The following is a 17,168-nucleotide window of genomic DNA, read 5'->3' as shown; positions in this document are numbered from 1 at the left end:
GCAACCATCACAAAAGGGAGGACAAAACATAATTCAGGTGATGGAAATGAATCAAAATGAAATGATTAAGTTCAGTTAATTACTCGGTAGCTTAGGCAAATCAGCTTAACTTATATCGAAATCATTATTTCAGCTAACGCGTCGCCAGGCAGGCAGAAGATATTTAGCCAACATGTACTTAAAACAGCCTATATCAGTGTATATAAAGTAGGAACTCGGTTAATGGATTAGATAGCCTACTGTGTGCTGCATGTATCCTAACACATATTAATGTGCCATTAAGTTATATTAAGTCTTGGGGAAAATAGTTTTTAAAAATCTATGCATATCCGCAGATGGCTGAGTGTAAAAGGAGGCGGGGTGTTTAATTTCCTAGCGTACTTGGTGTCATATCACACTAAGTGTTTGTATAGTCGATGTGACGCCACAAAGTGATTGACAGTTTTGTTCAATACAATTCCCTTTTTACACACATTCATTACACAAAAGCCCTCATTGAAATACTACAGTATCTTTCCACACACACACACACACACACACACACACACACACACACACACACACACACACACACACACACACACACACACACACACACACACACACACACAGATGAAATGAAAGGAGGAAATATTGTGTGAGGTGTGGTGTGTGTAGAGATCTGTAAGATGGAATGTCATTGCATTGACTGGGTTCAAGGTGATTAACACGGAGTGTTAATTAAGAGATCGTAGCCTAAGGAGTGGGTGTGTTGCTAATCTAACGACACAGTTCTGAAGAGTTCGCTCCTCTCTACACATAAACACACAGTAGAGATCCAGCTACTGCTGGCTTCTTTTCAACAAAATGTATTAAAGCAATAACACTGTTCACAATAACAGTCTAAAATAGACTCTGAATTAAACATTTTGTATATTGAGTTAATCAAAGTCAATGTATGCTGTGATAAAATAGCACAATTTACAACATGATAAATACATAATAATATTACTGATAAGACTGAAGTTTGTGCAAAGGACAAAATGTAATTGAAACATTTTAAATGACACATACAACGTTGTGTAATACAGTGCATTTTAACTGTAGACGCTGCACTTCAGGCTCACCTAGTGCTATAGAAACCTTGTGGGAAAGTGCACTCTGCCTCAATTCATAATCACTAAACGCAGCCTGGATAAAGAAATGGCTACTAGTGAAATCAACTATCGGTACACGTGAACAACAGAACATACTATTCTGAAGTTTAAAAAAAAAATCGGAAATGAAATAAATGACAAAAACAAATAACTACGAAAATGGTTTATCAGATGTAGGCCTTTATCAAATAGCCACGACCCGATCTAGATACAACTCTCCTCATCCTTCCAACAAGACGTACACTACTGAACAGTAAGGAAACAGAAGTTCCAGAGGCAGACCCTGTCAACGCTGTTGAGTTGATTAACTGAACTAGAGGGAGAGGGGTGAGGAGTGAAACGCGCATCTATCCAAAAGCCTATTTATACCGCCTGACGGTAGAGCAGGCTAATGCCGTCCAAATGAATGAGCAAGCCAATTTAAATGAGCTTCTCTGTTGTGCTATGGATAACATGCGTCGCGTTCTGTAAATAATACCACAGCAGCTGTCACCCCCAGCTCAAACACATCGTACGGAGCAGCTACGTAGCTAATGCCATGTTAGGATTAGCTAACACAGATGAGTGAATATATTATGAACTGAGGAGAAGCCCTGCCAGGCCAACAACAGTTTACAGTACAGAAGGAACCTTCTGCAACAAATAAAATGTAATTAAGGAGTGGGGAGAGAAGAGGAGAGAGAGGTGGGGCGCGTGTACACACACACGCACACACAACATGCAAATGCTCCTTTGTTACTTGCCGTTTTGCATCCTAATACCCGGATCAAAATACCTTTTCTCGCATTATGGAATTTGTCATGTTCAGTTGGAGCTGTCATATCTAGGAGTGTGTGCGTTAATGTGTGTCATCTGCTTTGCAACACATCAGTCTTCTCTTGTTAGGCAAGCAACTTGTTCAGTAAATAATGATCCACTTTGGCAGAGGCTGGCTGCTGTTCTATTATGATGCTGGCTGGCTGGCTGGCTGGCTGGTTGGTGTGTGTGTGTGTGTGTGTGTGTGTGTGTGTGTGTGTGTGTGTGTGTGTGTGTGTGTGTGTGTGTGTGTGTGTGTGTGTGTGTGTGTGTGTGTGTGTGTGTGTGTGTGTGTGAGTGTGTGTGTGTGTGTGTGTGTGTGTGTGTGTTTGCCAAGGAGCAAGGATCAAGCAGAGTGGATACAAAAATGCTTTAGGCTAGAATTCAAATCAAAGCCGCAACGTGGAAAACAAATACATATTTTACAAACTATTCCACACAATCTTTCACTGTTTCACCCAAGCATGCCACAGAGAGCATGTATGCCAGTTTGTTGCTTCCCCCTTAAGTAGGAAGCAGGTAGAAAGAAAAAAGAGAACATTTGAAAGCTTTCCACCTTCTCTCCTGCTTCCTCTCTCTCTCCATCCATCCCTCTCTCTCTCTCTCTCTCCCTCCCCCCATGTCTCCCTCTCCCTACTTCTTCCCCCACTCCCTCTCTATCCTATCCCCCTCTCTCTCCCTCTCTGGGGCTGGGGCCTCGGGGAAAGAGGAGCAGAGCCACAGTCCTAATTCGTGCTCTCCCTGCAGCGGGTGTATGATAACAGCAGGGCTTAAAACGCCCTGCCCCTCTCCCTGTTCCTTCTCTCTCCCTCAACAGAGGCCTGTTTGTTCAAACTTCCCCACCTGAGACTGCTGGAACACCAGCGCACAGCCACATCACCGTGAGGGTGTCTTCAGAAATAAATATGTTTTAAACAAGGCCCTCCCGTTTTGCTTGGCTCAGATCCTCCTCCATTTTTTGGTGGAAACGGAGAAAGGGTCTGAGAGGCTGGTGATGGTGGGGGGGCTGATTACAAACACACCAACGGGCTCTGGAGGGCTTTAGCCCCTGAGGCCCATTGGGAGCTGCATGTAGCAGATGGAGGTTTCTGTCAGACCCAACACTTCAGTCAGGCCTTCACTCTGTTCCCCCAGCATCAGCACAAACCCTGACTGAGCCGCCTGGAAATCACTCACAGACCCAGGCTTGCAAGTGCTGTATGTATATTGCGGTGTAGCGTAAAGCACCGTAGACAGCTGTATTGAAGTTACTAGAAGTGCTGAAACAAATTCAGCCTTATATTGCCAATCAACGGGAGAATTTGGGGGAGAGTGAAGGGGAGGAAAGAAAATGGCCGCCACCTACGTACTTATCCCCTCAGAATCTCCAGTTAAAAGAGTCATAAAAGCATACCACTTTTAAAAGCAATCAATTGACATTGACAACGAAGGAAAGTATAATATCAGATACGTTCATTGTTTGTTTATTGTCAATGTATTACTTTTACACTACCTCCCTTAGTTCTACCCCGAGAAGTCATTCCATCAGGGCTGAGTGAGTGAGAGAGAGGGGGCTTGAATCGTCCCATGACAGAAGAATGAGTACCTAGCTACCTATCCTCAGTACATTCAGTGGTGTGGAATGGCTTTATTTATGAAGTAGTACAGGCTGGCAGGCAGCGAGATAATGCAGTCAGCCACAGTGGCTATGCAATCCTCACACATTTTAAAGATTGATGCTGTTTTGCGTGAGGAATGGTCCATCATGTGAGCGGCAGTCAGGGGACTGAGGGCAAGCGCGTAAATAAAATGCTGTGCTGGAATAAAAATAATTTCTGTTCCGTAACGGTATTTTACAAGTAATTGTTGGTGTTGAAAATATTTCAAAGATATGATTTCATATGATCACATTCATCTGATTTGAATGTCGTTAACGGGAGGCAATCACGTGTGAGGTCTCCGCCGGAGGATTTGAATAGTCAGGAGAAATGAAAAATGCCCTTGAGATGATCTTCTCCCTCTGTCGGTTTGCTTGATCATCAAGTCGGACTGACGGACAATTAAAAATCACACTGACACGGTCATTACATTCAAATCAGCAGCATCAGTAGCTACAGTGCAGTATTCACTGACTCTTTTGACGCGTGAGTCAAATTTTTGGAATTGTGTGAGAAAACAGTTGCTCTCTAACTGGCCATGAAATCAAATCAAATTTATTTTATATAGCCCTTCGTACATCAGCTAATATCTCGAAGTGCTGTACAGAAACCCAGCCTAAAACCCCAAACAGCAAGCAATGCAGGTGTAAAAGCACGGTGGCTAGGAAAAACTCCCTAGAAAAGCCAAAACCTAGGAAGAAACCTAGAGAGGAACCAGGCTATGAGGGGTGGCCAGTCCTCTTCTGGCTGTGCCGGGTGGAGATTATAACAGAACATGGCCAAGATGTTCAAATGTTCATAAATGACCAGCATGGTCAAATAATAATAATCACAGTAGTTATCGAGGGTGTAGGAAGTCAGCACCTCAGGAGTAAATGTCAGTTGGCTTTTCATAGCCGATCATTAAGAGTATCTCTACCGCTCCTGCGGTCTCTAGAGAGTTGAAAACAGCAGGTCTGGGACAGGTAGCACGTCCGGTAAACAGGTCAGGGTTCCATAGCCGCAGGCAGAACAGTTGAAACTGGAACAGCAGCAAGGCCAGGTGGACTGGGGACAGCAAGGAGTCATCATGCCCGGTAGTCCTGACGCATGGTCCTAGGGCTCAGGTCCTCCGAGAGAGAGAAAGAAAGAGAGAAGGAGAGAATTAGAGAGAGCATACTTAAATTCACACAGGACACCGGATAAGACAGGAGAAGTACTCCAGATATAACAAACTGACCCTAGCCCCCGACACATAAACTACTACAGCATAAATACTGGAGGCTGAGAAAAGCATGACTAGATCCCTTTTTGCCGACGACACCTGGGGAACGTTCCAGTCATGGAAAGGCGTGTCTCTAAAACCAGGAAATCAGGAAATCTCTGCAGTACTGCCCAGAGAGGAACAACTCCTCACCAAAATGAATCCATTACACTCATTGCAGATCCACCCACCTGTGGAGACAGATGCAGATGGGGCGGATGGATCCCCCTTCCTTTCCACTCCTTCCTCGCCTACCCTCTCCCTTTTCCTCCTCTACCACCACCACTCTGTCTTTCACCACTTCTGGCTTCCACTCCTACCTCTTCTCAATTTTCCTCCTCTTCTACCTCTGTCTCTTTGCCTCCATTTCCACCTCTCCCTTTTCCTCCCTCTCATCCTTCCCTCCTTCCTCCTTCCTCCCCTATCCCGCTGCCAGGGGGGAGAGCTAGGTGAGGTACTGTAAGGGGTGTACGCGGGGGGAGGTGGCCTATTTTACCTCAGTTTAAACCGGACACACCTGTGGAGTAGTGAAGCATCAGGAACACATCCCCCATTGTTTCTTCACTTCATTCTGTTACCAACTAACTGCAATCCCCATTTCCCGAGGGCCACATAGTTACTCAGTAAACACCACTGGTACTAAGGTGAGTTACTTTTCCTTTTAAACAAACGTAACAAACTTAGCTAGGACAGTCAAAGTTATTGGGCTCCAACATGATACTTGATTAGGCTTGCGTATGACGAAGTTATAAACACACACTCCCAGAAAATTTTTTAACAGCATGACTTACATGGTTAAATGTAAACCAAATGCCAATATAAACGCTACAGAGGAGCATCTGCTGGCAAGACACTTGAGAGGAACTTAAGGTTGTTATCATCAGTATCACTGAGTGTGTGTACTGTATCATATAAGTCAGACAGGAGAGGAAATATTTTTTTTCCATCTTTTCACAACCCTTAAAGACTAAATATAGAGTCGGGCTTTTGTACCGTTGGATCACATATTTCAGTCTGACCTCGTTTCAACAGACAAAGAAAGCACTCAATGTTTTTTTCTTTTTTTCCCCTTCCTCTCCTTTTCTCAACACATCTAATATCTCACTTCTTCGTCTGCGCGACGCGATAGGATTTACAGCTAAAACAACAGTGGGGGCTCAGATGCGTTCGCTCAGTAAACTGCTCGTTTGTTAAAGGAGAGATGTTATACTCCGGTCACGTTGGTTCCCATCTTGTTTTGCCAGGTGGAGCCGCCACAGTCGCACTGTTTTGATACAACCCAGCTGGCAGAGGCCGATACCAGTTTAGTCTGAGGAATTGGCCTGTGCAAACAAACACACGGATCTCCCGCTGCATCTGCCAACCATTAGCTATGTATCGGCAGGGAGGGACGGAGAGTAACAGAGACACAGAGAGAAAAACAGAGAGAGAGATGGTGTGTGCGAGAGAGAGAAACGGAGAGCGGGAGAGAGAGAGAGCGAGATTGTGTGTGGGAGAGAGGGATAGAGAGAGCGAGAGAGAGAGAAAGGGAGGGAGAGAGAGAGTGAGAGAGAGATATAAAGAGGAGAGAAAGAGAGGGAGGGCTGAGATAGATGGAGGACGAGTGAGAGGTCCTGCTAAATAAGCCTGATCCTGTTTCAGAGCCAGCAAATAAACAACAGCCCCAGCATCATTATTCATTAGAGATGATATGGCCAGGGAGGTTTTAAAAGCACACCTGCTCTGTGTGGGAGGGCTGCATGCCCTCTCACTGACTGACTCCCCCGTGCACTGGTCCTCTGAGAGGAGTGGGCTGGCCTGACGTCTACATACCTCAACCCCCCATGGGAGATACCACCTAATTCTTACAGGTGTGGTGAGTTACCTCCATGCAATGTGAAGTGCTACGATGGGGGTTATTCAAAGTGAATTTATGCCATGTATTCAGTCTTCATCATTCTAAAAGTACAACTCAACAGTGCAATATGAGTAAGTAGGTGAAGTGAAATCCAGAATTGTTTTTATGGAGTATTCCTGGGGTGCACCAAGAACATGTTCCCTGCAAACATGTATGGGATTCTATTTTCAGTCCGTCCAACACAATGCATGAAACTGATGAAATGTTTGCTCTGCTAAGCAATTCCAGAGTGTCAGAACGATTGAAGCCTACTCGTAAACACGCACTTCTCCCGGGAATAGTAAATTGTTACAAAGCAAGGAAAAGCTTTTGTGTTGATGGCAGAGAAGTGAAAGCCACTCACATTGGTTACAAACCCTTATGGTGTGTATGGATAGCTTTTATGCTTGAAAACATCTCCAGTGCCAGGGGTAGTGGGACTAAGAGAAAGGAGAGAGAGAGAGATAGAAAGAGAGAGAGAGGGACATTTGAGAAAATGGCAGATAGAGAGAGAGAATGAGAGAAAAGGGAAGAGTGGAGAGAGTGAGAGTGAGAGTGAGAGTCAGAGGAGGAAAATGGGGAGGGGGGGGGGGTGTAGTGGCAGAGCTGTTTTCATTGGCACATCTGCGTTGAAAAACTCCCGCTAACAGGAAAGTCTAAAAGGTAAATTACATCACCGGCGAAGCCAACAAAAATGTTTCTCATTGAAGTAACTTGACAGTGATATTAATTATGCTGACACTTATAAACTCATCAAATTATTGAGCACTGATTGCTGCAATAATGCCACACCGGCTGCCTGTGCTTTTTCAACATTTACTCTGTCACACCCATTTCTCTTCTAAATACACAAAATGAAATAAATGAATACTTGACTTCCTAGTTATGGCGAAGTTAATAGTTCAGGATTTTCCTCGAGTCAGATGAACTTGTGGATACCATTTTTATGGCTCCCCGTCCGGTACGAAGGAGGTAGTTTCGCGAGCCATTGCTAATTAGCATTAGCATTCTAGCTGTACCCAAAGACGTCAAGATAGTTACCCCTCCTGAACTACTGCATTTGATCAGAGCCGACTGTGTGTGTGTTTGTGTGTGTGTGCATTTCTCTGTATCTATCTCCACTGGGCTTTCCTTTCGTCCCCTGGCTCTGTTCATTAGCTGAGACTTGTTCCCCTGCCCCGCTCCACAGCACCGCTCCTGGTGATAATCATTCTTAATTTTCAGAGGTCCCTCAGTGCCCCCACTACCCCAACTAACCCCTCCCGGGGCCCCAACACAACCCCATCACCAGAGCCTGGTCCTCCAGCCTCCACACACATTAACACTCAACACAGAGTGGACCACATCATGCATAATCTACTATAGCACCACCCGGGTTAGGACTGGTCAGCTATAGAGATACTGAAGTCGTTTCAGTCAGTCTACAATAACAGACAAGGGCTGGACTGTGGGGTCTAAAGGTCTGGAAGACTCAAACCAACTTTATTGGTAGGAGAGAGAGAGAGTTCAGAATGCTAACATTGACACTTTTCATCTCAGATGAGTGGCGCGTGCATGCTGGCTGACTTGTTACCATAGAAATCAATTCCATAGCACACCACCCTTCGCCACCCATGATCGTCTCACTGTTTGGGAGGAGAGACTGACATAGCTGTATGTATGTTAAATGGTTGAGTAGACTTAATTAATCACTTGGTGCTGAGGGGTATTTCGCGGAGGAATGGCGACGGCGTAATTTGTTCCAATAAGGCGTATTTGAAGGAAGGGAAAACGTGCTCAACCACGTTGCAGTCTGAGAAAACATTGTGGAGGAGAAACAGACAGCATGGAGCACTGAGAGAATCCTCCCTCCCCACTATGTCAGTCCCGGGCTGGGCTGCTACTCAGGCAACCCTCCCCTGGCTGGCTGGGGCTGCTCACTCTGCGTGGGAGGGACTCTGGAGACATCATCAGCCACTCCACCATGAGAAACCTTGCTGCCTTCAATCACGTTGTCGCCTGTAATTAATATTCATCATCGTTCCTCCCTTTCAGTCCTGCTGCTGCTGCTAAATATTGATATGGTGCTGTGATGACGATGAGCAATAACAAAAATAATGTACTGCTAACTTTGGGCGAGGTTGTGAAAATGTGAGAAATACAAGTAAGCACATGCATCTACACACACTCAAGCCCCCCCCCACTACCATTTCTCTGTCGACTTCAGATGATACGGTTGGCCTCTAAGCTGACAGTGAGGTCACGACCCTATGATGACCACGCCCACAGTAGCCCTGACCAGTCACGGCTGGCTCCTGGTTCAGGAGGAAGTGACACGTTGACACCCAACTGCCCTCTACTCTCCCCCCGTGTGGACTGTTCCTCTCTGCTTAGGGCCTGTTTCAACCGCCTGTTTACAATTTAATTGTCCCTAATCACTGTTGAAGGTCAACGCTGCTCAGTGAAACAGTGCCTCAGTCTCAGCACACACATGCACACTCACACACACAGGAAACTTCCAACTGTCACTGCCAACTGGGAATCAGGGATTGGACAGCCATGCGTTGCCCCCAGCAACCACCTAGGCTAGCTACACAGCAGTGTACTGTACATTATGAACAGGTTATTTTGGAAATACAGAAAGGGAGTGAAAGTAGTTGCCTCATAGGAAGTCATCATAGGAAGCTGAAAATTAACAGTGAAAACATACATCGCTATGAAAATATCCACATTTCTGCTATTACACAGCAATACACACGCACAGACAAAGACAGAAAGGGAGAGATAGAGAGAATATATAGAAACAGAAGTAATCATCTGTTGGTGTGTGTGTGTGTGTGTGTGTGTGTGTGTGCGTGTGTGTGTGTGTGTGTGCGCGCGCGTGTGTGTGTGTGTGTAGACTAGAGCAGAGGATGGTGTCTGAAGGTCAGCGAGACATTGAGGCAATCACCCTAACGATAACAAACGAGGGAAAGAGAGGGGACCTGCTATGCCTCAGTGTAATCACACACGCGCCGGCCGATGCACACACTCCGTCTCACACGCACCCCGTTGTTATTTAATTTAATGTACATGCTCGTCTAGCCTTCTGAGGCCTCACCAGCCACTGAAGACACTATCACATGAAAATACAAAGAAATATGAGAAGGTTGATCCTGAAGGGATGTTTATACAAGGCGAGCTAGAAGCAGGAGGCACTGCACACAACTGTGACATTCAGCCTAAATAAAATGATTAATGGTACGGTGCACTATGTACAATACCATCATATAGCATGGACATATATATAGTACCAGTCAAAAGTTTGGACACACCTAATTATTGCAGGGTTTTTCTTTATTTCTTACTCTTTTCTACATTGCAGAATAATAGTGAAGACAAGAAAAAACTATGAAATAACACACATGGAGTCATGTGGTAACCAAAAAAGTGTTCAACAAATCAAAATATGTATTTGTTGACGGGAATAACCACAGTGATGAATTATTGCGGGGGCGAATTACTTCATGAATGTGTATTGTGTGACATAAAGTAGTTATGGCACAGGTTAGTGAAGTGGGTGTGTTGATGTAAAACCGTTGCTTATGATGTTATGTCTATGGGAAATTATGCATTTATGGTAGAAATTAGTTTTGGGGCTATCGTGATGGACCATTCCTAGCTGAAGGGAGAGTACTTAAGGTGCTCAGTTGGGTTTTGCCTGGGGGAGAGCAGGCTGGGCAGGTAACAGTTTGGCTAGGGTAGAGTTATACCTGGGGGAGAGCAGGCTGGGCAGGTAACAGGTTGGCTAGGGTAGAGTTATACCTGGGGGAGAGCAGGCTGGGCAGGTAACAGGTTGGCTAGGGTACAGTTATACCTGGGGGAGAGCAGGCTGGGCAGGTAACAGGTTGGCTAGGGTACAGTTATACCTGGGGGAGAGCAGGCTGGGCAGGTAACAGGTTGGCTAGGGTAGAGTTATACCTGGAGGAGAGCAGGCTGGGCAGGTAACAGGTTGGCTAGAGTAGAGTTATACCTGGGGGAGAGCAGGCTGGGCAGGTAACAGGTTGGATAGGGTAGAGTTATACCTGGAGGAGAGCAGGCTGGGCAGGTAACAGGTTGGCTAGAGTAGAGTTATACCTGGGGGAGAGCAGGCTGGGCAGGTAACAGGTTGGCTAGGGTAGAGTTATACCTGGGGGAGAGTAGGCTGGGCAGGTAACAGGTTGGCTAGGGTAGAGTTATACCTGGGGGAGAGCAGGCTGGGCAGGTAACAGGTTGGCTAGGGTAGAGTTATACCTGGGGGAGAGCAGGCTGGGCAGGTAACAGGTTGGCTAGGGTACAGTTATACCTGGGGGAGAGTAGGCTGGGCAGGTAACAGGTTGGCTAGGGTAGAGTTATACCTGGGGGAGAGCAGGCTGGACAGGTAACAGGTTGGCTAGAGTAGAGTTATACCTGGGGGAGAGTAGGCTGGGCAGGTAACAGGTTGGCTAGGGTAGAGTTATACCTGGGGGAGAGCAGGCTGGGCAGGTAACAGGTTGGCTAGAGTAGAGTTATACCTGGGGGAGAGCAGGCTGGGCAGGTAACAGGTTGGCTAGAGTAGAGTTATACCTGGGGGAGAGCAGGCTGGGCAGGTTGGCTAGAGTAGAGTTATACCTGAGGGAGAGCAAGCTGGGCAGGTAACAGGTTGGCTAGAGTAGAGTTATACCTGAGGTTTGTTAAAGGCAAACAGTTGTTGCCGGAATAGTTTATACTGAGAATGTTTGATTTATTCAAGTCTTTGTCAACATCCTGTTTGTTGTTTTCTGTACATAGTTTATTGGCCAATTAGTCCTGCACCTGTTAATATTGTAAATAAAAGCCTCTAAGATTGGTGAGCACCAGAACATCCTGTCTGTCTCCTCACTGTCCAATCCGCTGCTTCGGTTACTGCTTCACAAAGACCAAGTCCAAATTATGGCAAGAAACAGCTGTAATAAGCAAGGAGAAACGACAGTCCATCATTACTTTAAGACACGAAGGTCAGTCAATCAGGAAAATTTCAAGAACTTTTAAAGTTTCCTCAAGGGCAGTCACAAAAATTCATCAAGAGCTATGATGAAACTGGCTCTCATGAGGACCGCCACAGGAAAGGAAGACCCAGAGTTACCTCTGCTGCAGAGGATAAATTCAGATTGCAGCCCAAATAAATGCTTCACAGAGTTCAAGTAACCGACACATCTCAACACCAACTGTTCAGAGGAGACTGCGTGAATCAGGCCTTCATGGTCGAATTGCTGCAAAGAAACCACTACTAAAGGACACCAATAAAAATAAGAGACTTACTTTGGCCAAGAAACACGAGCAATGGACATTAGACCGGTGGAAATTTGTCCTTTGGTCTGATGAGTCCAAATTTTTGATTTTTGGTTCTAACCGCCGTGACATCGTGAGACGCAGAGTAGGTGAACACTGTCAGTGATTTATTTCGAATTCAAGGCACACTTAACCAGCATGGCTACCACAGCATTCTGCAGCGATACGCCATCTGGCTTGTGCTTAGTGGGACTATCATTTGTTTTTTAACAGGACAATGACCCAACACACCTCCAGGTTGTGTAAGGGCTATTTAACCAAGAAGGAGAGTGGTAGAGTGCTGCATCAGATGACCTGGCCTCCACAATCACCCGACCTCAACCCAATTGAGATGGTTTGGGATGAGTTGGACCACAGAGTGAAGGAAAAGCAGCCAACAAGTGCTCAGCATATGTAGGACCTCCTTCAAGACTGTTGGAAAAGCATTTCAGGTGAAGCTGGTTGAGAGAATGCCAAGAGTGTGCAAAGCTGTCATCAAGACAAAGGTGGCTACTTTGAAGAATCTAAAATATATTTTGATTTAACACTTTTTTTTGCTTACCACATGATTCCATATGTGTTATTTCATAGTTTTGATGTCTTCACTATTATTCTACTATGTAGAACAACAGTAGAAATTAAGAAAATCCCTTGAATGAGTAGGTGTGTCCAAACTTTTGACTGGTACTGTACAATACCTTTACACGGAACAGTCTTACACTGACTCTTAAAGGTCCAATGCAGCAGTTTTTATCTCAATATCAAATCGTTTCTGTGGGAACAATTAAGTACGTTACTGTGATTGTTTAAATTTTTTAAAAAGGTCAAAAAGAAGAAAAACTATTCTTATTAGCAAAAAGCAATTGATCAAGCAAGAATTTAGCTATTGGTTTATTATCTAATCTACCATTTGGTGATGTCACCAGGCAGGCCAAAACTTCATTACACCAACACAGGCAGACATTTCAGGCCGTCTTTTCAAACAGCTCTTACATTTAAAGGGCATTATCATCATTTTCACAATTTCACAGTATTTTTCCAACCTCATAGTGTGGAAACATATAAAATAGGGATGTAACGATTCAAATGTTTAAAGGTACATTTCAAAATGTTTCCCTGGCACCGTTTCTGTGTTTTGTAGTAAAAATAAAAAAGTTAAATTGGAACTGACAGCATTTTTTTCGCAACACTAAATCTTCTTACCATCTGTTCATATACACCCCCAGGAAGAATATGACACTTTTTTTTAAAAAGCGCTGAGATATGGTAATTTTTACGTTTTCATAAATTCTTAGAACGTTTGGGAATTGCGTCTATGAAGATATTTCTGAAACTTCTATAGCAATATAGGGTGGGAAAGCAGTCGTGGTTTGGACAGCTAATAGAAACAAATAAAACCTAATAAAAACATCTCTCTCATCCAGGACCAGAGTCTATGCAGACCGGTGCACAATAGCCAATCAAAGCTACAATAGGCCTTTATTCAAACAAGCCATTGCTACACAGGCCTGCCATCATTCACTTTGAACTGGACTGTGTGTTTACAGGCAATTGCAACAGCGCAACTTTAGATCATTAGAACGCATTTGCCAAATGCCACAAAATACACCTGAATGGATTTCTGCAAAAATGTAAATACCACGGGTGTCCTCTTACATTTATGAAATGTACAGTCCCATTGATCGAATAAGCATGAAAAGGTAGGCTCTCTCTCAGTTATGCACATCAACAAGATCAATAACTAATGCTAGCCAGCGCAAGATGAGCTAAAATATAACAAAGGTACATTAGATAAACCCTCTCAAACTTTTTCAGCAAGTTGGCCGTCAAAATTGCACTGATAAACAATGGGGAATTGTAGCCTACTCGTCCTTCTGCAGCTTGCCTGCCTGCCTAAAGTTTCCTAGCTTGCGTACCAGGGGTACGCGCAATGCCGTCGAGGGTACGCCAAATAAAACTGGTATTCACATTTAAAAAAATATATATATATGTAAAAAATAAAAAAATAAACATTTTCAAACATTAATATTTTCCAATGCATTTGGGTGAGGTTTTTTTCTCGCCTGAGTAGCCTCCTTTCACTGCCAAAAAATAAAATTAAACCATCAGAAAAATAACAACACAATGTCAAATACAGGTAGCCTAGTCAAATAATTCCAATCCCATTATCCGTTACTCTCTCGCGGGAATTCCACTAACTAGTATGTAGCCAAACTTAGCTGCTGCTCATGTTGGTATCTATACTGATTGTGCCATGAAAAAAAAAGCCATGACAGGGAAACACAGTGGAGTGGTAACACTCTTGCAAGTAGTTTCTCCCGACTTCACTTGGGTACACTGCAGCATCCACCGAGAGGCTCTTGCTGCCAAGGGAATGCCTGACAGATTGAAAAACGTTTTGGACACTACAGTGAAAATGGTTAACTTTGTTAAAGCAAGGCCCCTGAACTCTTGTGTATTTTCTGCACTACGCAATAATATGGGCAGCAACCAGGTAACGCTTTTACAACATACAGAAGTGCGCTGGTTATCAAGGGGCAAAGTATTGGCACGTTGTTTTGGATTGGGCTGCGCTCAGAGTATCCTGCCTTGGCAAATCGCGCTGTTAAGACACTGATACCCTTTGCAACCATGTACTTATGTGAGAGTGGATTCTCGGCCCTCACTAGAATGAAAACTAAATACAGGCACAGACTGTGTGTGGAAAATGATTTAAGACTGAGACTCTCTCCAATACAATCCAACATTGCAGAGTTATGTGCATCCTTAATTTGCGAACGCAGGAGATATGCTAACTGCATAACAGTCGTTCAATTCTTGCTACAGTAGTTAACCAAATGACACCTGCATGTCTAGCTGTGTAGACACCAAAAAACGAAATGAGGGGAAAAAGTCACTCACTCACTCACCCACTCCTCCAATGACGTAGCAGCTACCTCACTATCTAGCTATTGTTAAGCTCCGTGTTTTTAGCTTGCTACATAAACAGACACGCTAGCCTATTAGCCACGGTATGACTGACTTGTGATCATTGCCCTCGCTAGTTTGATTGTATTGCCATTCCCAGGATTAGTTACATGAGTTTTTGTTCCAATATATTGAGTCATTGAAACTGAAACAGTGCACTCCGAATGAAGGCAGCAAACAATGTAGCAGGACAGCTGTGATTTACAACCTGATAGCAATATTATTTGAACTACCAAGAAATGTATTGGTGAATTACATGAATCATGCATTGCACTGCATCCATCTATTCTGCAATGCCTTAGTGTACGTCGTGGAACGTTGACTCACATAGAACCTGTTTTTAAAAACTCCTATCAAGTTGGCTTTGTAACAAACTGGGAATTTGATATTGACTGATTTTAGGATTGTCTGTTTGTTTCATATCTGCAAAGTAGTTAAAACGGTGTCAGTTCCACTTTAAGTGTTTCCAATGCCTACTGGTTGACGTCATTGGAAACACGTACCTTTATTTTTTTTACTACAAAACATAGAAATGTGCCATTTTCACAAATGTTGATGTTGGGATGGTGCTGAAGATGATGAATATCAAGTTACAAAAATGAGAAATGTCGCTTTAAGATAGAATGCACCCGATGTACTGTAGTATGCACAGGTCAGAAAATCGTTTAAAACTTTACAATCATTGGTTCACAAAATGTTTTGCTCATGTTACTTTCTAGCTTCCCGAAAATACCTCTCAGCTTTTGTGACAACTACTAGGTCCTCTCCAATGTCGAACAAAGCACGTAACTGCTTTGACAGTCATTAATCTACAAGTAACTTTGCATGCGGAACAATCCCAGGCAAATATCAGTAGCCTTGTCAAACTGCGCACTGTGCGACGTTTCACGCGTTGACCAATGAGAGGTAGGCAGTCTATTCCTGATATTGCACATCTGCGCACCACACTTTAGCATTAAAATGCTTGTAAATAGGCTTGCTCAATATTAGGCTTTATTAGTTGAGTGACAACCAGTGTAATTTAATAGGTTATTCTTATCAAATGCGCTGTTGAAAATTGTGTTTCAGTGGAATTAAAGTAAGTTACCAGAGACACTCTCATCTGGCTATAGCCTACCTACTGAACGGTGTTTACATTAGATTTGATTTTGATTGTTCAGGTCCACCATCAGCAATAGTTTCGGTAGTTGTTCAGTGTTTCTGGTCATTTTTAGATATCCACGGTAAAGTTGATAATTTTAAAACAAGGAGAGCAATCCCTTTTGTGAGCAAACGGGAGGAGAAGTTTACTCCATAAAAACTTCTAAATGGTCAAAACCATTCCATTTTGAGATGGGGTGAAACCCGAAGTTGTGCTACACTGCTCAAAAAAATAAAGGGAACACTTAAACAACACAATGTAACTCCAAGTCAATCACACTTCTGTGAAATCAAACTGTCCACTTAGGAAGCAACACTGATTGACAATAAATTTCACATGCTGTTGTGCAAATGGAATAGACAAAAGGTGGAAATTATAGGCAATTAGCAAGCCACCCCCAAAAAAGGAGTGATTCTGCAGGTGGTGACCACAGACCACTTCTTAGTTCCTATGCTTCCTGGCTGATGTTTTGGTCACTTTTGAGTGCTGGCGGTGCTCTCACTCTAGTGGTAGCATGAGACGGACTCTACAACCCACACAAGTGGCTCAGGTAGTGCAGTTCATCCAGGATGGCACATCAATGCGAGCTGTGGCAAAAAGGTTTGCTGTGTCTGTCAGCGTAGTGTCCAGAGCATGGAGGCGCTACCAGGAGACAGGCCAGTACATCAGGGGACGTGGAGGAGGCCGTAGGAGGGCAACAACCCAGCAGCAGGACCGCTACCTCCGCCTTTGTGCAAGGAGGTGCACTGCCAGAGCCCTACAAAATGACCTCCAGCAGGCCACAAATGTGCATGTGTCAGCATATGGTCTCACAAGGGCTCTGAGGATCTCATCTCGGTACCTACTGACAGTCAGGCTACCTCTGGCGAGCACATGGAGGGCTGTGCGGCCCCACAAAGAAATGCCACCCCACACCATGACTGACACATCGCCAAACCGGTCATGCTGGAGGATGTTGCAGGCAGCAGAACGTTCTCCACGGCGTCTCCAGACTCTGTCACGTCTGTCACGTGCTCATGTGCTCAGTGTGAACCTGCTTTCATCTGTGAAGAGCACAGGGCGCCAGTGGCGAATTTGCCAATCTTGG

This window comes from Salvelinus fontinalis, chromosome 39 (genome assembly GCF_029448725.1).
Source record: "Salvelinus fontinalis isolate EN_2023a chromosome 39, ASM2944872v1, whole genome shotgun sequence".
Classification (NCBI taxonomy): domain Eukaryota; kingdom Metazoa; phylum Chordata; class Actinopteri; order Salmoniformes; family Salmonidae; genus Salvelinus; species Salvelinus fontinalis.
This window is presented reverse-complemented; position numbering follows the sequence as displayed.